This window comes from Coenobita brevimanus, chromosome 17, assembly GCF_032717465.1.
Source record: "Coenobita brevimanus isolate Jiangsu-jjx chromosome 17, ASM3271746v2, whole genome shotgun sequence".
Classification (NCBI taxonomy): Eukaryota; Metazoa; Arthropoda; class Malacostraca; order Decapoda; family Coenobitidae; genus Coenobita; species Coenobita brevimanus.
The window spans coordinates 29,444,969-29,449,495 of record NC_136970.1 but is presented as its reverse complement, the minus strand read 5'-3'; the positions used below and the strand labels follow the sequence as shown (position 1 = coordinate 29,449,495).

At 38.3% G+C, this 4,527-nt stretch overlaps 1 non-coding gene across 1 annotated transcript; it reads right to left on the bottom strand.

The window, feature by feature from the left end:
• Window positions 1–3,632: 3,632 nt before the first annotated feature.
• LOC145391280 (5S ribosomal RNA) lies at window positions 3,633–3,751 on the bottom strand. Its single transcript, XR_013895799.1, has one exon. It is a non-coding gene; the product is annotated as a 5S ribosomal RNA (ribosomal RNA).
• Window positions 3,752–4,527: the final 776 nt, after the last annotated feature.

Below are 4,527 nucleotides of genomic sequence, written 5' to 3'. Positions count from 1 at the left end.
CCGGGCTTCCAAGTGGGGGCTTGTATCATCTATCAGTACTGCCGATGTCCAACACTAGTCAGCACTCCTAATCTCATCTGTACTCCCATCCATTGTTGACAATTTAGCCATTTCTCCCCGTTCTTGACTCCCCTCCCTACCCCCCCTCCATTACCCTATCCTCTCGCCTGCCCGGCCATGCTATGCTAAGTAAATCTTCCCTGGAATTTTTCACTGATTTCATCCATTGAAATAAGCCCTATGTCGTATTCTTATACCAAATAATATATACAAGAAAGAAATAAGGTAAGTGAGAGTGCCATACACCTGGAATTGGCTAATTATCACCTGACAACACCTCATGTGCACTCGTTCGCTAATTTTCGCTGTTTTTTTCCCCTTGAAATATGCCGTATAATCTTTTTTCGTAATAAATATACATGTAAGGAGGGAAGGGAGAAGCCTAAGTGATATTTACATTCACCTGGAACTACCTAATTTATAATGTATTGTCTAGATTTCCTGCCAATCATATCAGTGCTACACAAAGCTGTTTCAAGATTTAACATTGGTAGCTCTGATTATATATCTCCTAAGTAGGCCTCTAATCTATTTTCGTAATAAATATACATGTAAGGAGGGAAGGGAGAAGCCAAAGTGATATTTACATTCACCTGGAACTACCAAATTTATAATGTATTGTCTAGATTTCCTGCCAATCATATCAGTGCTAAACTTAGCTGTTTCAAGAGCTACGTTGGTAGTGCTGAATAACCCTCAAGTAGGCCTCAACCCGAGCCGGCCCTCCTAGCAGTTCTCTCTCAGATTCCGAAGAGGAGGTACGGCTCATCCTCTTGCTGACTTCAGGGCCTTTTTTCACCCCCATGCAAGGTCCCTGTGACTTTTACCCCCTACTAAACCTCGTGTGGAAAGAGGTAAAGGGCTGACAATTGATAAAAGAGTGACTACGATCTTTCTATTGAGTAAAACAGTGCAAGTGGAATTGTAAATAATGTGTAAATAATGTGTAAACAGCAAGTGAAAGTAATGAATGTAAATATACGTGAACAATGGAAAATAGTTTTATAAGTTACTTCAAGTGACAGTGCATAACACAGTGTAAATAAAATAGAAATGTAAATAACGTAAATAAAATAAAGAACGTAAATAGAAATGTAAATGAGTAGTATTATAAGAATACGAGTATATAGCCTAGGAGTAATGAAAGTGAAAGTTTCACTATAGCATGTCTGAATACTATGAGTTATGAGAGTGAAGATGAAAGTGACATTCACTCTCAATGCCAGTATACAGGACGAGAAAGTGAATGCTACGTATTTTACTGAAAGAAATTGAATCCCTACAGTGGCAATAAACTAATACTACTGAAGGAAACTTATGGATAAAGACTGTAGATATATATAAGTGTTATGTAGTTACAGAAATATAAAGTGTGAGGGGTTTTATGAATAATAAATGACAGAGTACCAAGAGCGAACTAGCGGAAGTGCGGCGGTCAGACGCGCTCATAATTTTCATTGCTTTCACAGTGATTTTTTTTTTGGAGTATGGATCCCAAACTACTTGAAAATCATAGAGTAGTATTTATAGTGTTTATATCTGGCTGTGGTAATCATATTACGGGTTGTCGGGAACTGTAAAGTGGAGACTTCGTTACCCAACTTCAGAGGTCTCCACAAGTCCTACGGTAACTGACGAAGGCTCAACAAACATTCCAGGAGAAAGCTGAAGGTATGTGCCATAAGCATATATAATTTTAATATTCTAGGACTAATAACTGATTTTTGGCAAATATTTTTTGAGAGTCTGTCGGAGCCCGAATAACCCTGCGGCACACGCAAAGCATCGGTAAACATGCCCGTGGTGTAGGGGTTAAAACGGCACTGGCACTGGCCATGGCATTATGTCAGACCGTTTTAAAACGGCACTAGCATGTGGCGGTTTAATGTGCCTTCTAGTACTAAGGATATGAAGGTTGCTGTTCTTGAGAGTTTATCAGTCTTCCATTCAGTCAGGGAGAAACAAAGCCTGCCATCTATTGGCTAAAGTAATTCAAAATGCTTTGAGTCAAAATTTAGATACGCCAGAACATGATGACATACTCGTACAATAGCTACAAATATATCTGCCTTAACAGAACTGAATAAAGAGTTGAACGAAACTCATTTGGTAACGATGTTAACTGATGCAAGCAACCTTGGAAACACCAAACTCTTCCCTGTTCTAGTTCGCTACTTTAAGCCCTATGAAGGTGTACAAGTAAAACTCATTTACCTTCATTCTAAGCCTGAAGAAACCTCGGATATTGTGGTGAACTACTAAACATATTATCCAAAGGCAAAACCTTGGCAAGAATTTATTTCCTTTCTGTGGTGATAACAAAAATATAATTTCGATGGAACTCAAAGTAAAGGAGTTAATAACATTTTCAGGAAATTTAATACTGTACCTACATATGGAGAGAATTGATTAATATTGGAAGTAGTGTGCATATTTTCTATAATTCTTCGCAGACTGTTGTTAAGATATAGTTCTACTTGAATAAAGTTAAAGTAGATGACTTGAAGGACTTCCGGGAATTTTGTGGTAACAACTTAACAACTACTGGGGTGTAGTAAAACAAGATGGTTAGCACTAATGCCTACTGTCAAGAGTACTCTTAAATTGTTTCTTGATTTGAAGTCGTATTTTCTGAGCCAAAGCAAACGTCCTGTTGTTCTCAATTTTTTTTTTTTTTTTTTTTCTGAGAACCCCTGTGCTGAAGTCGGGCTTAACTTGTGCATTGTCAGTCGGCCACTTTCCTTCAAGTAATTTCAAGTTTTGACGGGAAATATGCAACAACAGGGAAGGTTTGCTTGCAGATATTTGACACAGAATCTGGAATCTAAGAAAGAAAATGTATTTTTGCCTTTTTCAGTAAATGCTCTAGCAAGGAAACTTGAAGAACATCGACTAATTGGCTCACCTGAATTGATGAAAACAGCTACAGATTTTTGATACATGCACTCAGCATTTGGGCCAGTGGTCAAGTCACTTGCAAGACTTTGCTCATATACAGTGGGTCTACTTAAGGCAAACACCAAAATGACAAGATCTAAAAAAAAAAAAAAAAGTGAGGGGGGGGGGATTTTGCTGTAAAAAAGAAATTCTGTGATTCTGAGGTTGATTACTAAGTTATTTGACGATTTCTTAATGTCAAGAATTATATTACTGAGGAAAAAGTAATATACTGGAATGCAACTAGGTTACCTACAAACCAGAGTTGGGTAGAAATGTTCATTCACGTTAAGGACAGAAATACTGCTTACCAGCACATGTTCTAAATTGTCTAATTCCATGTCTTCCTGGAATAAATTCATCTACTGGACGTGTTTTCTCTCAAATTGACAAACTGTGGACATTTGAAAAATCACACGTAAGAGTCCCAACCCTTAAAACTTTTCTAGTCATGAAAGTTAGCTTTAAACACACCTGTCTGGAATTCTACACTAAAATATGATCATCTCCAGAGATCATTCATTCATTCATTGCCAGACGCCATGTATCCCAAACGGGGTGGCCAAGGGCTTAGGGTTAATTGTTTTACAGGGAGGGGCACTAATCCTCCACCAACCCCACTTGACACGTAGGGATGCCAACAGCATCTGGTGTTCCCAGGCGGTCACCCATCCAAGTACTATCCAGACCCAACGTTGCTTAACTTCGCTGATCGAACGGGAAGCAGTGTACTCAACGTGGTATGGCCGTTGGCTGCTCAAGCAAATATTATCCAGTCAAATGAACGAACGTTAGAAGGTAAATACAGAAATTGTTTTGTGTTATGCTGAGTTGGCCACTTCGTGTACGTTGTAGGCTATATCTTTATTATCAGTGTGTGTACGGACTAGAGTTTTTTCAGGATACTAGGTAGGCAAATGTGTCCCACTTTTAGCTTCAGGAATATTATGATCAGTTTAGTAATAAATTTACTGACTAGAAACTTACCATTCTTTTGATGAATATGACATAATACGCAAAGCATGGGCAAATACAGGACTAATAATATTCTTGGTGGACTTTAATTTGTTGAGGTAACATATATCCAGAAGTGACAAGAATGTGAGGTTAGGTGGTGGAGCACTACTGTATGATAAACCGAATCTTCATCCCATATTGATTTCAAAACAGTCCGTTAACAATATTGACAGAATTTTTATTCATATTAAAAACGAATCATGCAACAGGGTGACAATTAGGTTAATTTACCATCCTCTGGGGTAGTTCTCCCAAACTGACCATAAGCTCTATGGACAGAACGCTAAGATCTGTTGTATTCAGGATGATGTAATTATCAAAGACTTGAACCTCTCCTCCCATATTGGTTTAGAAATGTACACTAACCTCCAAGTGAGTACACTAGATCAACTGGTAGAACAGCCAACATGGGGAAGAAAAATCTTGGACCTTGTCTTGCAACATGTGTTAGTTAATTTAGTAAGCAGCGATTTAGTAGGTCGCGAATTTAGTACCAATGACCATTGCACAGTC